Here is a 19,301-nt window from a genome sequence, read left to right as displayed (position 1 = left end):
GGGGCTTGATACAGGACTATGGGGAGAGAGCGGGGCAGTGGGATTAGTTTGAGGATTGATACAGGACTATGGGGAGAGAGCGGGGCAGTGGGATTAGTTTGGGCATGGATACAGGGCTATGGGGAGAGAGCGGGGCAGTGAGATTAGTTTGGAGATTGATACAGGACTATGGGGAGAGAGCGGGGCAGTGGGATTAGTTTGGGATTGATAGAGTGCTATGGGGAGAGAGCGGGGCAGTGGGATTAATTTGGGGATTGATATAGGACTATGGGGAGAGAATGGGGCAGTGGGATTAGTTTGGAGATTGATACAGGACTATGGGGAGAGAGCGGGGCAGTGGGATTAGTTTGGAGATTGATACAGGACTATGGGGCAGAGCGGGGCAATGGAATTAGTTTGGAGATTGATACAGGGCTATTGGGAGAGAGCGGGGCAATGGTATTAGTTTGGGGATTGATACAGGACTATGGGGAGAGAGCGGGGCAGTGGGATTAGTTTGGAGATTGATACAGGGCAATGGGTAGAGAGCGGGGCAGTGGGATTAGTTTGGGGATTGATTCAGGACTATGGGGAGAGAGCGGGGCAGTGGGATTAGTTTGGAGATTGATACAGGACTATGGGGAGAGAGCGGGGTAGTGGGATTAGTTTGGAGATTGATACAGGACTATGGGGCAGAGCGAGGCAGTGGGATTAGTTTGGAGATTGATACAGGACTATGGGGAGAGAGCGGGGCAGTGGGATTAGTTTGGGATTGATACAGTGCTATGGGGAGAAAGCGGGGCAGTGGGATTATTTGGGGATTGATTTAGGACTATGGGGAGAGAATGGGGCAGTGGGATTAGTTTGGGATTGAAACAGTGCTATGGGGAGATTGCGGGGCAGTGGGAATAGTTTGGGGATTGATACAGGACAATGGGGAGAGACCGGGACAGTAGTATTAGTTTGGAGATTGATACAGGACTATGGGGAGGGAGCGGGGCAGTGGGATTAGTTTGGAGATTGATACAGGACTGTGGGGAGAGAGCGGGGCAGTGGGATTCGTTTGGGATTGATACAGGATTATGGGTAGAGAGCGGAGCAGTGGGATTAGTTTCGGGATTGATACAGGACGGTGGGGAGAGAGCCGGTCAGTGGGATTTGTTTGTGGATTGATACACGACTATGGGGAGAGAGCGAGGCAGTGGGATTAGTTTGGGGATTGATACAGGACTTTGGCGAGAGAGCGGGGCCGTGAGATTAGTTTGGAGATTGATACAGGACTATGGGGAGAGAGCGGGGCAGTGGGTTTAGTTTGGGATTGATACAGTGCTATGGGGAGAGAGCGGGGCAGTGGGATTAGTTTGGGGATTGATATAGGAATATGGGTAGAGAATGGGGCAGTGGGATTAGTTTGGAGATTGATGCAGGACTATGGGGAGAGAGCGGGGCAGTGGGATTAGTTTGTGGATTGATACAGGACTATGGGGAGAGAGCGGGGCAGTGGGATTAGTTTGGAGATTGATACAGGACTATGGGGAGTGAGCGGTGCAGTGGGATTAGTTTGGGCATGGATACAGTGCTATGGGGATAGAGCGGGGCAGTGAGATTAGTTTGAGGATTGATGCAGGGCTATCGGAAGAGAGCGGTGCAGTGGGATTAGTTTGAAGGTTGATACATGACTATGGGGAGAGAGCGGGGCAGTGGGATGAGTTTGGAGATCGATACAGGACTATGGGGAGAGTGCGGGGCAGTGAGATTAGTTTAAGGATTGATGCAGTGCTATCGGAAGAGAGCGGGGCAGTGGGATTAGTTTGGGATTGAAACAGTGCTATGGGGAGATTGCGGGGCAGTGGGAATAGTTTGGGGATTGATACAGGACAATGGGGACAGACCGGGACAGTAGTATTAGTTTGGAGATTGATACAGGACTATGGGGAGGGAGCGGGGCAGTGGGATTAGTTTGGAGATTGATACAGGACTGTGGGGAGAGAGCGGGGCAGTGGGATTCGTTTGGGATTGATACAGGATTATGGGTAGAGAGCGGAGCAGTGGGATTAGTTTCGGGATTGATACAGGACGGTGGGGAGAGAGCCGGTCAGTGGGATTTGTTTGGAGATTGATACACGACTATGGGGAGAGAGCGAGGCAGTGGGATTAGTTTGGGGATTGATACAGGACTTTGGCGAGAGAGCGGGGCCGTGAGATTAGTTTGGAGATTGATACAGGACTGTGGGGAGAGAGCGGGGCAGTGGGTTTAGTTTGGCATTGATACAGTGCTATGGGGAGAGAGCGGGGCAGTGGGATTAGTTTGGGGATTGATATAGGACTATGGGTAGAGAATGGGGCAGTGGGATTAGTTTGGAGATTGATGCAGGACTATGGGGAGAGAGCGGGGCAGTGGGATTAGTTTGTGGATTGATACAGGACTATGGGGAGAGAGCGGGGCAGTGGGATTAGTTTGGAGATTGATACAGGACTATGGGGAGTGAGCGGTGCAGTGGGATTAGTTTGGGCATGGATACAGTGCTCTGGGGATAGAGCGGGGCAGTGAGATTAGTTTGAGGATTGATGCAGGGCTATCGGAAGAGAGCGGTGCAGTGGGATTAGTTTGGAGATTGATACATGACTATGGGGAGAGAGCGGGGCAGTGGGATGAGTTTGGAGATCGATACAGGACTATGGGGAGAGTGCGGGGCAGTGAGATTAGTTTAAGGATTGATGCAGGGCTATCGGAAGAGAGCGGGGCAGTGGGATTAGTTTGGAGATTGATACAGGGCTATGGGGAGAGAGCAAGGCAGTGGGATTTGTTTGGGGATTGATACAGGACTATTGGGAGAGAGCGGGGCAGTGGGATTAGTTTGGAGATTGATACAGGGTTATGGGGAGATAGCAGGGCAGTGGGATTAGTTCGGAGATTGATACAGGACTATGGGGAGAGTGCGGGGCAGTGGTATTAGTTTGGGGATTGAAACAGGACTATGGGGAGAGAGCGGGGCAGTGGGATTAGTTTAAGGATTGATACAGGACTATGGGGAGAGAGCGGGGCTGTGGGATTAGTTTGGTGATTGATACAGGGCTATGGGGAGAGAGCGAGGCAGTGGGATTAGTTTGGGGATGGATACAGGGCTATGGTGAGAGAGCGGTGCAGTGAGATTAGTTTGGAGATTGATACAGGGCTATGGGGAGAGAGCGAGGCAGTGGGATTAGTTTGGGGATTGATACAAGACTATTGGGAGAGAGCTGGGCAGTGGGATTAGTTTGTAGATTGATACAGGTCTATGGGGAGAGAGCGGGGCAGTGGGATTAGTTCGGAGATTGATACAGGACTATGGACAGAGCGGGGCAGTGGGATTAGTTTGGAGATTGATACAGGACGATGGGGAGAGAGCGGGGCAGTGGGATTAGTTTGGAGATTGATGCAGGACTATGGGGAGGGAGCGGGGCAGTGGGATTAGTTTGGGGATTGATACAGGGCTATGGGGAGAGAGCGTGGCAGTGGGATTAGTTTGGAGATTGATACAGGGCTAAGGGGAGAGAGCGGGGTAGTGGGATTAGTTTGGAGATTGATACAGGACTATGGGGCAGAGCGAGGCAGTGGGATTAGTTTGGAGATTGATACAGGGCTATTGGGAGCGAGCGGGGCAATGGGATTAGTTTGGGGATTGATACAGGACTATTGGGAGAGAGCGGGGCAGTGGGATTAGTTTGAGGATTGATACAGGACTATGGGGAGAGAGCGGGGCAGTGGGATTAGTTTGGGATTGATACAGGACTATGGGGAGAGAGCGGGGCAGTGGGATTAGTTTGGGATTGATACAGTGCTATGGGGAGAGAGCGGGGCAGTGGGATTAATTTGGGGATTGATATAGGACGATGGGGAGAGAATGGGGCAGTGGGATTAGTTTCGGATTGAAACAGTGCTATGGTGAGAGAGCGGGGCAGTGGGATTAGTTTGGGGATTGATGCAGGACTATGGGGAGGGAACGGGGCAGTGTGATTAGTTTGTAGATTGATACAGGACTATGGGGAGAGAGCGGGGCAGTGGGATTAGTTTGGAATTGATACAGGATTATGGGTAGAGAGCGGGGCAGTGGGATTCTTTTGGGGATTGATACAGGACAGTGGGGAGAGAGCGGGGCATGGGATTAGTTTGGGGATTGATACAGGACTATGGGGAGAGAGCGGGGCAGTGGGATTAGTTTGGATCTGATTGATACAGGGCTATGGGGAGAGAGCGGGACAGTGGGATTAGTTTGGAGATTGATACAGTTCTATGGGGAGAGAGCGGGGCAGTGGGATTAGTTTGGAGATTGATACAGGACTATGGGGAGAGAGCGGGGCCGTGGGATTAGTTTGGGATTGATACAGTGCTATGGGGAGAGAGCGGGGCAGTGGGATTAGTTTGGGGTTTGATATAGGACTATGGGGAGAGAATGGGGCAGTGGGATTAGTTTGGAGATTGATACAGGACTATGGGGAGAGAGCGGGGCAGTGGGATTAGTTTGGAGATTGATACAGGACTATGGGGCAGAGTGGGGCAGTTGGATTAGTTTGGAGATTGATACAGGACTATGGGGAGAGAGCGGGGCAGTGGGATTAGTTTGAGGATTGATACAGGACTATGGGGAGAGAGCGGGGCAGTGGGATTAGTTTGGGCATGGATACAGGGCTATGGGGAGAGAGCGGGGCAGTGAGATTAGTTTGGAGATTGATACAGGACTATGGGAAGAGAGCGGGGCAGTGGGATTAGTTTGGGATTGATACAGTGCTATGGGGAGAGAGCAGGGCAGTGGGATTAATTTGGGGATTGATATAGGACTATGGGGAGAGAATGGGGCAGTGGGATCAGTTTGGAGATTGATACAGTGCTATGGGGAGAGAGCGGGGCAGTGGGATTAATTTGGGGATTGATATAGGACTATGGGGAGAGAATGGGGCAGTGGGATTAGTTTGGAGATTGATACAGGACTATGGGAGAGAGCGGGGCAGTGGGATTAGTTTGGAGATTGATACAGGACTATGGCGCAGAGCGGGGCAGTGGGATTAGTTTGGAGATTGATACACGGCTATTGGGAGAGAGCGGGGCAATGGGATTAGTTTGAGGATTGATACAGGACTATGGGGAGAGAGCGGGGCAGTGGGATTAGTTTGGAGATTGATACAGGGCAATGGGGAGAGAGCGGGGCAGTGGGATTAGTTTGGGGATTGATTCAGGACTATGGGGAGAGAGCGGGGCAGTGGGATTAGTTTGGAGATTGATACAGGACTATGGGGAGAGAGCGGGGTAGTGGGATTAGTTTGGAGCTTGATACAGGACTATGGGGCAGAGCGAGGCAGTGGGATTAGTTTGGAGATTTATACAGGACTATGGGGAGAGAGCGGGGCAGTGGGATTAGTTTGGGATTGAAACAGTGCTATGGGGAGATTGCGGGGCAGTGGGAATAGTTTGGGGATTGATACAGGACAATGGGGAGAGAGCGGGACAGTGGTATTAGTTTGGAGATTGATACAGGATTTTGGGGAGGGAGCGGGGCAGTGGGATTAGTTTGGAGATTGATACAGGACTATGGGGAGAGAGCGGGGCAGTGGGATTCGTTTGGGATTGATACAAGATTATGGGTAGAGAGCGGAGCAGTGGGATTAGTTTGGGGAATGAGACAGGACTTTGGGGAGAGAGCGGGGCAGTGGGATTAGTTTGGGGATTGATACAGGACTATGGGGAGAGAGCGGGGCAGTGGGATTAGTTTGGGGATTGATACAGGACTTTGGCGAGAGAGCGGGGCAGTGAGATTAGTTTGGAGATTGATGCAGGACTGTGGGGACAGAGCGGGGCAGTGGGATTAGTTTGGGGATTGATATAGGACTATGGGTAGAGAATGGGGCAGTGGGATTAGTTTGGAGATTGATACAGGACTATGGGGAGAGAGCGTGGCAGTGGGATTAGTTTGGAGATTGATACAGGACTATGGGGCAGAGCGGGGCAGTGGGATTAGTTTGGAGATTGATACAGGGCTATTGGGAGAGAGCGAGGCAATGGGATTAGTTTGGGGATTGATACAGGACTATGGGGAGAGAGCGGGGCAGTGGGATTAGTTTGAGGATTGATACAGGACTATGGGGAGAGAGCGGGGCTGTGGGATTAGTTTGGAGATTGATACAGTTCTGTGGGGAGAGAGCGGGGCAGTGCGATTAGTTTGGAGATTGATACCGGACTATGGGGAGAGATCGGGGCAGTGGGATTAGTTTGGAGATTGATACAGGGCTATGGGGAGAGAGCGGGTTAGTGGGATTAGTTTGGAGATTGATACAGGACTATGGGGCAGAGCGAGGCAGTGGGATTAGTTTGGAGATTGATACAGGGCTATTGGGAGCGAGCGGGGCAATGGGATTAGTTTGGGGATTGATACAGGACTATTGGGAGAGAGCGGGGCAGTGGGATTAGTTTGAGGATTGATACAGGACTATGGGGAGAGAGCGGGGCAGTGGGATTAGTTTGGGATTGATACAGGACTATGGGGAGAGAGCGGGGCAGTGGGATTAGTTTGGGATTGATACAGTGCTATGGGGAGAGAGCGGGGCAGTGGGATTAGTTTGGGGATTGATATAGGACGATGGGGAGAGAATGGGGCAGTGGGATTAGTTTCGGATTGAAACAGTGCTATGGTGAGAGAGCGGGGCAGTGGGATTAGTTTGGGGATTGATGCAGGACTATGGGGAGGGAGCGGGGCAGTGTGATTAGTTTGTAGATTGATACAGGACTATGGGGAGAGAGCGGGGCAGTGGGATTAGTTTGGAATTGATACAGGATTATGGGTAGAGAGCGGGGCAGTGGGATTCTTTTGGGGATTGATACAGGACAGTGGGGAGAGAGCGGGGCAGTGGGATTAGTTTGGGGATTGATACAGGACTATAGGGAGAGAGCGGGGCAGTGGGATTAGTTTGGATCTGTTTGGTACAGGGCTATGGGGAGAGAGCGGGACAGTGGGATTAGTTTGGAGATTGATACAGTTCTATGGGGAGAGAGCGGGGCAGTGGGATTAGTTTGGAGATTGATACAGGACTATGGGGAGAGAGCGGGGCAGTGGGATTAGTTTGGAGATTGATACAGGGCTATTGGGAGAGAGCGGGGCAATGGGATTAGTTTAGGGGATTGATACAGGACTATGGGGAGAGAGCGGGGCAGTGGGATTAGTTTGAGGATTGATACAGGACTACAGGCAGAGAGCGGGGCAGTGGGATTAGTTTGGGCATGGATACAGGGCTATGGGGAGAGAGCGGGGCAGTGAGATTAGTTTGGAGATTTATACAGGACTATGGGGATGGAGCGGGGCCGTGGGATTAGTTTGGGATTGATACAGTGCTATGGGGAGAGAGCGGGGCAGTGCGATTGTTTGGGGTTTGATATAGGACTATGGGGAGAGAATGGGGCAGTGGGATTAGTTTGGAGATTGATACAGGACTATGGGGAGAGAGCGGGGCAGTGGGATTTAGTTTGGAGATTGATACAGGACTATGGGGCAGAGCGGGGCAGTGGGATTAGTTTGGAGATTGATACAGGACTATGGGGAGAGAGCGGGGCAGTGGGATTAGTTTGAGGATTGATACAGGACTATGGGGAGAGAGCGGGGCAGTGGGATTAGTTTGGGCATGGATACAGGGCTATGGGGAGAAAGCGGGGCAGTGAGATTAGTTTGGAGATTGATACAGGACTATGGGATGAGAGCGGGGCAGTGGGATTATTTGGGATTGATACAGTGCTATGGGGAGAGAGCGGGGCAGTGGGATTAATTTGGGGATTGATATAGGACTATGGGGAGAGAATGGGGCAGTGGGATCAGTTTGGAGATTGATACAGGACTATGGGGAGAGAGCGGGGCAGTGGGATTAGTTTGGAGATTGAAACAGGACTATGGGGCAGAGCGGGGCAGTGGGATTAGTTTGGAGATTGATACAGGGCTATTGGGAGAGAGCGGGGCAATGGGATTAGTTTGGGGATTGATACAGGGCAATGGGGAGAGAGCGGGGCAGTGGGATTAGTTTGGAGAATGATACACGACTATGGGGAGAGAGCGGGGTAGTGGGATTAGTTTGGAGTTTGATACAGGACTATGGGGCAGAGCGAGGCAGTGGGATTACTTTGGAGATTGATACAGGACTATGGGGAGATAGCGGGGCAGTGGGATTAGGTTGGGATTGATACAGTGCTATGGGGAGAAAGCGGGACAGTGGGATTAGTTTGGAGATTGATACAGGACTATGCGGAGGGAGCGGGGCAGTGGGATTAGTTTGGAGATTGATACAGGACTATGGGGAGAGAGCGGGGCAGTGGGATTAGTTTGGGATTGATACAGGATTATGGGTAGAGAGCGGAGCAGTGGGATTAGTTTGGGGATTGATACAGGACGGTGGGGAGAGAGCGGGGCAGTGGGATTAGTTTGGGGATTGATACAGGTCTATGGGGAGAGAGCGGGGCAGTGAGATTAGTTTGGAGATTGATACAGGACTATGGGGAGAGAGCGGGGCAGTGGGATTAGTTTGGGCATTGATACAGGGCTATGGGGAGAGAGCGGGGCAGTGAGATTAGTTTGGAGATTGATACAGGACTATGGGGAGAGAGAGGGGCAGTGGGATTAGTTTGGGATTGATACAGTGCTATGGGGAGAGAGCGGGGCAGTGGGATTAGTTTGGAGATTGATACAGGGCAATGGGGAGAGAGCGGGGCAGTGGGATTAGTTCGAGGATTGATTCAGGACTATGGCGAGAGAGCGGGGCAGTGGGATTAGTTTGGAGAATGATGCACGACTATGGAGAGAGAGCGGGGTAGTGGGATTAGTTTGAGGATTGATACAGGACTATGGGGAGAGAGCGGGGCAGTGGGATTAGTTTGGGCATGGATACAGGGCTATGGGGAGAGAGCGGGGCAGTGAGATTAGTTTGGAGATTGATACAGGACTATGGGAAGAGAGCGGGGCAGTGGGATTAGTTTGGGATTGATACAGTGCTATGGGGAGAGAGCGGGGCAGTGGGATTAATTTGGGGATTGATATAGGACTATGGGGAGAGAATGGGGCAGTGGGATCAGTTTGGAGATTGATACAGGACTATGGGGAGAGAGCGGGGCAGTGGGATTCGTTTGGAGATCGAAACAGGTCTATGGGGCAGAGCGGGGCAGTGGGATTAGTTTGGAGATTGATACAGGGCTATTGGGAGAGAGCGGGGCAATGGGATTAGTTTGGGGATTGATACAGGGCAATGGGGAGAGAGCGGGGCAGTGGGATTAGTTTGGAGAATGATACACGACTATGGGGAGAGAGCGGGGTAGTGGGATTAGTTTGGAGTTTGATACAGGACTATGGGGCAGAGAGAGGCAGTGGGATTAGTTTTTAGATTGATACAGGACTATGGGGAGAGAGAGGGGCAGTGAGATTAGTTTGGGATTGATACAGTGCTATGGGGAGAGAGCGGGGCAGTGGGATTAGTTTGGAGATTGATACAAGGCAATGGGGAGAGAGCGGGGCAGTGGGATTAGTTCGAGGATTGATTCAGGACTATGGGGAGAGAGCGGGGCAGTGGGATTAGTTTGGAGAATGATACACGACTATGGGGAGAGAGCGGGGTAGTGCGATTAGTTTGGAGTTTGATACAGGACTATGGGGCAGAGCGAGGCAGTGGGATTAGTTTGGAGATTGATACAGGACTATGGGGAGATAGCGGGGCAGTGGGATTAGGTTGGAGATTGATACAGGACTATGGGGAGAGAGCGGGGCAGTGGGATTAGTTTGAGGATTGATACAGGACTACAGGCAGAGAGCGGGGCAGTGGGATTAGTTTGGGCATGGATACAGGGCTATGGGGAGAGAGCGGGGCAGTGAGATTAGTTTGGAGATTTATACAGGACTATGGGGATGGAGCGGGGCCGTGGGATTAGTTTGGTATTGATACAGTGCTATGGGGAGAGAGCGGGGCAGTGGGATTAGTTTGGGGTTTGATATAGGACTATGGGGAGAGAATGGGGCAGTGGGATTAGTTTGGAGATTGATACAGGACTATGGGGAGAGAGCGGGGCAGTGGGATTAGTTTGGAGATTGATACAGGACTATGGGGCAGAGCGGGGCAGTGGGATTAGTTTGGAGATTGATACAGGACTATGGGGAGAGAGCGGGGCAGTGGGATTAGTTTGAGGATTGATACAGGACTATGGGGAGAGAGCGGGGCAGTGGGATTAGTTTGGGCATGGATACAGGGCTATGGGGAGAAAGCGGGGCAGTGAGATTAGTTTGGAGATTGATACAGGACTATGGGATGAGAGCGGGGCAGTGGGATTATTTGGGATTGATACAGTGCTATGGGGAGAGAGCGGGGCAGTGGGATTAATTTGGGGATTGATATAGGACTATGGGGAGAGAATGGGGCAGTGGGATCAGTTTGGAGATTGATACAGGACTATGGGGAGAGAGCGGGGCAGTGGGATTAGTTTGGAGATTGAAACAGGACTATGGGGCAGAGCGGGGCAGTGGGATTAGTTTGGAGATTGATACAGGGCTATTGGGAGAGAGCGGGGCAATGGGATTAGTTTGGGGATTGATACAGGGCAATGGGGAGAGAGCGGGGCAGTGGGATTAGTTTGGAGAATGATACACGACTATGGGGAGAGAGCGGGGTAGTGGGATTAGTTTGGAGTTTGATACAGGACTATGGGGCAGAGCGAGGCAGTGGGATTACTTTGGAGATTGATACAGGACTATGGGGAGATAGCGGGGCAGTGGGATTAGGTTGGGAGTGATACAGTGCTATGGGGAGAAAGCGGGACAGTGGGATTAGTTTGGAGATTGATACAGGACTATGCGGAGGGAGCGGGGCAGTGGGATTAGTTTGGAGATTGATACAGGACTATGGGGAGAGAGCGGGGCAGTGGGATTAGTTTGGGATTGATACAGGATTATGGGTAGAGAGCGGAGCAGTGGGATTAGTTTGGGGATTGATACAGGACGGTGGGGAGAGAGCGGGGCAGTGGGATTAGTTTGGGGATTGATACAGGTCTATGGGGAGAGAGCGGGGCAGTGAGATTAGTTTGGAGATTGATACAGGACTATGGGGAGAGAGCGGGGCAGTGGGATTAGTTTGGGCATTGATACAGGGCTATGGGGAGAGAGCGGGGCAGTGAGATTAGTTTGGAGATTGATACAGGACTATGGGGAGAGAGAGGGGCAGTGGGATTAGTTTGGGATTGATACAGTGCTATGGGGAGAGAGCGGGGCAGTGGGATTAGTTTGGAGATTGATACAGGGCAATGGGGAGAGAGCGGGGCAGTGGGATTAGTTCGAGGATTGATTCAGGACTATGGCGAGAGAGCGGGGCAGTGGAATTAGTTTGGAGAATGATGCACGACTATGGGGAGAGAGCGGGGTAGTGGGATTAGTTTGGAGTTTGATACAGGACTATGGGGCAGAGCGGGGCAGTGGGATTAGTTTGGAGATTGATACAGGACTATGGGGAGAGAGCGGGGCAGTGGGATTAGTTTGAGGATTGATACAGGACTATGGGGAGAGAGCGGGGCAGTGGGATTAGTTTGGGCATGGATACAGGGCTATGGGGAGAGAGCGGGGCAGTGAGATTAGTTTGGAGATTGATACAAGACTATGGGAAGAGAGCGGGGCAGTGGGATTAGTTTGGGATTGATACAGTGCTATGGGGAGAGAGCGGGGCAGTGGGATTAATTTGGGGATTGATATAGGACTATGGGGAGAGAATGGGGCAGTGGGATCAGTTTGGAGATTGATACAGGACTATGGGGAGAGAGCGGGGCAGTGGGATTCGTTTGGAGATCGAAACAGGTCTATGGGGCAGAGCGGGGCAGTGGGATTAGTTTGGAGATTGATACAGGGCTATTGGGAGAGAGCGGGGCAATGGGATTAGTTTGGGGATTGATACAGGGCAATGGGGAGAGAGCGGGGCAGTGGGATTAGTTTGGAGAATGATACACGACTATGGGGAGAGAGCGGGGTAGTGGGATTAGTTTGGAGTTTGATACAGGACTATGGGGCAGAGCGAGGCAGTGGGATTAGTTTGGAGATTGATACAGGACTATGGGGAGAGAGAGGGGCAGTGAGATTAGTTTGGGATTGATACAGTGCTATGGGGAGAGAGCGGGGCAGTGGGATTAGTTTGGAGATTGATACAAGGCAATGGGGAGAGAGCGGGGCAGTGGGATTAGTTCGAGGATTGATTCAGGACTATGGGGAGAGAGCGGGGCAGTGGGATTAGTTTGGAGAATGATACACGACTATGGGGAGAGAGCGGGTAGTGCGATTAGTTTGGAGTTTGATACAGGACTATGGGGCAGAGCGAGGCAGTGGGATTACTTTGGAGATTGATACAGGACTATGGGGAGATAGCGGGGCAGTGGGATTAGGTTGGGATTGATACAGTGCTATGGGGAGAAAGCGGGACAGTGGGATTAGTTTGGAGATTGATACAGGACTATGCGGAGGGAGCGGGGCAGTGGGATTAGTTTGGAGATTGATACAGTACTATGGGGAGAGAGCGGGGCAGTGGGATTCGTTTGGGATTGATACAGGATTATGGGTAGAGAGCGGAGCAGTGGGATTAGTTTGGGGATTGATACAGGACGGTGGGGAGAGAGCGGGGCAGTGGGATTAGTTTGGGGATTGATACAGGTCTATGGGGAGAGAGCGGGGCAGTGGGATTAGTTAGGGGATTGATACAGGACTTTGGCGAGAGAGCGGGGCAGTGAGATTAGTTTGGAGATTGATACAGGACTATCGGGAGAGAGCGGGGCAGTGGGATTAGTTTGGGCATTGATACAGGGCTATGGGGAGAGAGCGGGGCAGTGAGATTAGTTTGGAGATTGATTCAGGACTATGGGGAGAGAGAGGGGCAGTGGGATTAGTTTGGGATTGATACAGTGCTATGGGGAGAGAGCGGGGCAGTGGGATTAATTTGGGGATTGATATAGGACTATGGGGAGAGAATGGGGCAGTGGGATCAGTTTGGAGATTGATACAGGACTATGGGGAGAGAGCAGGGCAGTGGGATTAGTTTGGAGATTGATACAGGACTATGGGGCAGAGCGGGGCAGTGGGATTAGTTTGGAGATTGATACAGGGCTATTGGGAGAGAGCGGGGCAATGGGATTAGTTTGGGGATTGATACAGGACTATGGGGAGAGAGCGGGGCAGTGGGATTAGTTTGGAAATTGATACAGGGCAATGGAGAGAGAGCGGGGCAGTGGGATTAGTTCGGAGAATAATACACGACTGTGGGGAGAGAGCGGGGTAGTGGGATTAGTTTGGAGTTTGATACAGGACTATGGGGCAGAGCGAGGCAGTGGGTTTAATTTGGAGATTGATACAGGACTATGGGGAGATAGCGGGGCAGTGGGATTAGGTTGGGATTGATACAGTGCGATGGGGAGAATGCGGACAGTGGGATTAGTTTGGAGATTGATACAGGACTATGCGGAGGTAGCGGGGCAGTGGGATTAGTTTGGAGATTGATACAGGACTATGGGGAGAGAGCGGGGCAGTGGGATTCGTTTGGGATTGATACAGGATTATGGGTAGAGAGCGGAGCAGTGGGATTAGTTTGGGGATTGATACAGGACGGTGGGGAGAGAGCGGGGCAGTGGGATTAGTTTGGGGATTGATACAGGTCTATGGGGAGAGAGCGGGGCAGTGGGATTAGTTTGGAGATTGATACAGGACTATGGGGAGAGAGCGGGGCAGTGGGATTAGTTTGGGATTGATACAGTTTGTGGGGAGAGTGCGGGGCAGTGGGATTAGTTTGTGGATTGATATAGGACTAAGGGGAGAGAATGGGGCAGTGGGATTAGTTTGGAGATTGATACAGGACTATGGGGAGAGAGCGGAGCAGTGGGATTAGTTTGGAGATTGATACAGGACTATGGGGCAGAGCGTGGCAGTGGGATTAGTTTGGAGATTGATACAGGACTATGGGGCAGAGCGGGGCAGTGGGATTAGTTTGGAGATTGATACAGGACTATGGGGAGAGAGCGGGGCAGTGGGATTAGTTTGAGGATTGATACAGGACTATGCGGAGAGAGCGGGGCAGTGGGATTAGTTTGGGCATGGATACAGGGCTATGGGGAGAAAGCGGGGCAGTGAGATTAGTTTGGAGATTGATACAGGACTATGGGATGAGAGCGGGGCAGTGGGATTATTTGGGATTGATACAGTGCTATGGGGAGAGAGCGGGGCAGTGGGATTAATTTGGGGATTGATATAGGACTATGGGGAGAGAATGGGGCAGTGGGATCAGTTTGGAGATTGATACAGGACTATGGGGAGAGAGCGGGGCAGTGGGATTAGTTTGGAGATTGAAACAGGACTATGGGGCAGAGCGGGGCAGTGGGATTAGTTTGGAGATTGATACAGGGCTATTGGGAGAGAGCGGGGCAATGGGATTAGTTTGGGGATTGATACAGGGCAATGGGGAGAGAGCGGGGCAGTGGGATTAGTTTGGAGAATGATACACGACTATGGGGAGAGAGCGGGGTAGTGGGATTAGTTTGGAGTTTGATACAGGACTATGGGGCAGAGCGAGGCAGTGGGATTACTTTGGAGATTGATACAGGACTATGGGGAGATAGCGGGGCAGTGGGATTAGGTTGGGATTGATACAGTGCTATGGGGAGAAAGCGGGACAGTGGGATTAGTTTGGAGATTGATACAGGACTATGCGGAGGGAGCGAGGCAGTGGGATTAGTTTGGAGATTGATACAGGACTATGGGGAGAGAGCGGGGCAGTGGGATTAGTTTGGGATTGATACAGGATTATGGGTAGAGAGCGGAGCAGTGAGATTAGTTTGGAGATTGATACAGGACTATGGGGAGAGAGCGGGGCAGTGGGATTAGTTTGGGCATTGATACAGGGCTATGGGGAGAGAGCGGGGCAGTGAGATTAGTTTGGAGATTGATACAGGACTATGGGGAGAGAGAGGGGCAGTGGGATTAGTTTGGGATTGATACAGTGCTATGGGGAGAGAGCGGGGCAGTGGGATTAGTTTGGAGATTGATACAGGGCAATGGGGAGAGAGCGGGGCAGTGGGATTAGTTCGAGGATTGATTCAGGACTATGGCGAGAGAGCGGGGCAGTGGGATTAGTTTGGAGAATGATGCACGACTATGGGGAGAGAGCGGGGTAGTGGGATTAGTTTGGAGTTTGATACAGGACTATGGGGCAGAGTGGGGCAGTGGGATTAGTTTGGAGATTGATACAGGACTATGGGGAGATAGCGGGGCAGTGGGATTAGTTTGAGGATTGATACAGGACTATGGGGAGAGAGCGGGACAGTGGGATTAGTTTGGGCATGGATACAGGGCTATGGGGAGAGAGCGGGGCAGTGAGATTAGTTTGGAGATTGATACAGGACTATGGGAAGAGAGCGGGGCAGTGGGATTAGTTTGGGATTGATACAGTGCTATGGGGAGAGAGCGGGGCAGTGGGATTAATTTGGGGATTGATATAGGACTATGGGGAGAGAATGGGGCAGTGGGATCAGTTTGGAGATTGATACAGGACTATGGGGAGAGAGCGGGGCAGTGGGATTCGTTTGGAGATCGAAACAGGTCTATGGGGCAGAGCGGGGCAGTGGGATTAGTTTGGAGATTGATACAGGGCTATTGGGAGAGAGCGGGGCAATGGGATTAGTTTGGGGATTGATACAGGGCAATGGGGAGAGAGCGGGGCAGTGGGATTAGTTTGGAGAATGATACACGACTATGGGGAGAGAGCGGGGTAGTGGGATTAGTTTGGAGTTTGATACAGGACTATGGGGCAGAGCGAGGCAGTGGGATTAGTTTGGAGATTGATACAGGACTATGGGGAGAGAGAGGGGCAGTGAGATTAGTTTGGGATTGATACAGTGCTATGGGGAGAGAGCGGGGCAGTGGGATTAGTTTGGAGATTGATACAAGGCAATGGGGAGAGAGCGGGGCAGTGGGATTAGTTCGAGGATTGATTCAGGACTATGGGGAGAGAGCGGGGCAGTGGGATTAGTTTGGAGAATGATACACGACTATGGGGAGAGAGCGGGGTAGTGCGATTAGTTTGGAGTTTGATACAGGACTATGGGGCAGAGCGAGGCAGTGGGATTAGTTTGGAGATTGATACAGGACTATGGGGAGATAGCGGGGCAGTGGGATTAGGTTGGGATTGATACAGTGCTATGGGGAGAAAGCGGGACAGTGGGATTAGTTTGGAGATTGATACAGGACTATGCGGAGGGAGCGGGGCAGTGGGATTAGTTTGGAGATTGATACAGTACTATGGGGAGAGAGCGGGGCAGTGGGATTCGTTTGGGATTGATACAGGATTATGGGTAGAGAGCGGAGCAGTGGGATTAGTTTGGGGATTGATACAGGACGGTGGGGAGAGAGCGGGGCAGTGGGATTAGTTTGGGGATTGATACAGGTCTATGGGGAGAGAGCGGGGCAGTGGGATTAGTTTGGGGATTGATACAGGACTTTGGCGAGAGAGCGGGGCAGTGAGATTAGTTTGGAGATTGATACAGGACTATCGGGAGAGAGCGGGGCAGTGGGATTAGTTTGGGCATGGATACAGGGCTATGGGGAGAGAGCGGGGCAGTGAGATTAGTTTGGAGATTGATACAGGACTATGGGGAGAGAGAGGGGCAGTGGGATTAGTTTGGGATTGATACAGTGCTATGGGGAGAGTGCGGGGCAGTGGGATTAATTTGGGGATTGATATAGGACTATGGGGAGAGAATGGGGCAGTGGGATCAGTTTGGAGATTGATACAGGACTATGGGGAGAGAGCAGGGCAGTGGGATTAGTTTGGAGATTGATACAGGACTATGGGGCAGAGCGGGGCAGTGGGATTAGTTTGGAGATTGATACAGGGCTATTGGGAGAGAGCGGGGCAATGGGATTAGTTTGGGGATCGATACAGGACTATGGGGAGAGAGCGGGGCAGTGGGATTAGTTTGGAAATTGATACAGGGCAATGGAGAGAGAGCGGGGCAGTGGGATTAGTTCGGAGAATGATACACGACTGTGGGGAGAGAGCGGGGTAGTGGGATTAGTTTGGAGTTTGATACAGGACTATGGGGCAGAGCGAGGCAGTGGGATTAATTTGGAGATTGATACAGGACTATGGGGAGATAGCGGGGCAGTGGGATTAGGTTGGGATTGATACAGTGCGATGGGGAGAAAGCGGACAGTGGGATTAGTTTGGAGATTGATACAGGACTATGCGGAGGTAGCGGGGCAGTGGGATTAGTTTGGAGATTGATACAGGACTATGGGGAGAGAGCGGGGCAGTGGGATTCGTTTGGGATTGATACAGGATTATGGGTAGAGAGCGGAGCAGTGGGATTAGTTTGGGGATTGATACAGGACGGTGGGGAGAGAGCGGGGCAGTGGGATTAGTTTGGGGATTGATACAGGTCTATGGGGAGAGAGCGGGGCAGTGGGATTAGTTTGGCGATTGATACAGGACTATGGGGAGAGAGCGGGGCAGTGGGATTAGTTTGGGATTGATACAGTTTGTGGGGAGAGTGCGGGGCAGTGGGATTAGTTTGTGGATTGATATAGGACTAAGGGGAGAGAATGGGGCAGTGGGATTAGTTTGGAGATTGATACAGGACTATGGGGAGAGAGCGGAGCAGTGGGATTAGTTTGGAGATTGATACAGGACTATGGGGCAGAGCGTGGCAGTGGGTTTAGTTTGGAGATTGATACAGTGCTATGCGGAGAGAGCGGGGCAGTGGGATTAGTTTGGGGATTGATATAGGACTATGGGGAGAGAATGGGGCAGTGGGATTAGTTTGGAGATTGATACAGGACTATGTGGAGAGAGCGGGGCAGTGGTATTATTTTGGGGATTGATACAGGACTTTGGCGAGAGAGCGGGGCAGTGAGATTAGTTTGGAGATTGATACAGGACTGTGGGGAGAGAGCGGGGCAGTGGGATTAGTTTGGGATTGATACAGTGCTATGCGGAGAGAGCGGGGCAGTGGGATTAGTTTGGGGATTGATATAGGACTATGGGGAGAGAATGGGGCAGTGGGATTAGTTTGGAGATTGATACAGGACTATGGCGAGAGAGCGGGGCAGTGGGATTAGTTTGGGGATTGATACAGGTCAATGGGGAGAGAGCGGGGCAGTGGGATTAGTTTGGGGATTGATACAGGACTTCGGCGAGAGAGCGGGGCAGTGAGATTAGTTTGGAGATTGAAACAGGACTATGGGGAGAGAGCGGGGCAGTGGGATTAGTTTGGGCATGGATACAGGGCTATGGTGAGAGAGCGGGGCAGTGAGATTAGTTTGGAGATTGATACAGGACTATGGGGAGAGAGAGGGGCAGTGGGATTAGTTTGGGATTGATACAGTGCTATGGGGAGAGAGCGGGGCAGTGGGATTAGTTTGGAGATTGATACAGGGCAATGGGGAGAGAGCGGGGCAGTGGGATTAGTTCGAGGATTGATTCAGGACTATGGGGAGAGAGCGGGGCAGTGGGATTAGTTTGGAGAATGATACACGACTATGGGGAGAGAGCGGGGTAGTGGGATTAGTTTGGAGTTTGATACAGGACTATGGGGCAGAGCGAGGCAGTGGGATTAGTTTGGAGATTGATACAGGACTATGGGGAGATAGCGGGGCAGTGGGATTAGGTTGGGATTGATACAGTGCTATGGGGAGAAAGCGGGACAGTGGGATTAGTTTGGAGATTGATACAGGACTATGGGGAGAGAGCGGGGCAGTGGGATTCGTTTGGATTGATACAGGATTATGGGTAGAGAGCGGAGCAGTGGGATTAGTTTGGGGATTGATACAGGACGGTGGGGAGAGAGCAGGGCAGTGGGATTAGTTTGAGGAATGATACAGGACTCTGGGGAGAGAGCGGGGCAGTGGGATTAGTCTGGAGATTGATACAGGGCAATGGAGAGAGAGCGTGGCAGTGGGATTAGTTTGGGGATTGATACAGGACTATGGGGAGAGAGCAAGGCAGTGGGATTTGTTTGGGGATTGATACAGGACTATTGGGAGAGAGCGGGGCAGTGGGATTAGTTTCGAGATTGATACAGGATTATGGGTAGACAGCAGGGCAGTGGGATTAGTTCGGAGATTGATAGAGGACTATGGGGAGAGAGCGGGGCAGTGGTATTAGTTTGGGGATCGATACAGGACTATGGGGAGAGAGCGGGGCTGTGGGCTTAGTTTGGTGATTGATACAGGGCTATGGGGAGAGAGAGAGGCAGTGGGATTAGTTTGGGGATGGATACAGGGCTATGGGGAGAGAGCGGTGCAGTGAGATTAGTT

The sequence above is a fragment of the Pristiophorus japonicus genome, unplaced genomic scaffold, assembly GCF_044704955.1.
Source record: "Pristiophorus japonicus isolate sPriJap1 unplaced genomic scaffold, sPriJap1.hap1 HAP1_SCAFFOLD_79, whole genome shotgun sequence".
NCBI lineage: Eukaryota > Metazoa > Chordata > Chondrichthyes > Pristiophoridae > Pristiophorus > Pristiophorus japonicus.
The sequence above is the reverse complement of the archived record's forward strand: the minus strand, read 5'-3'. Positions refer to the sequence as shown.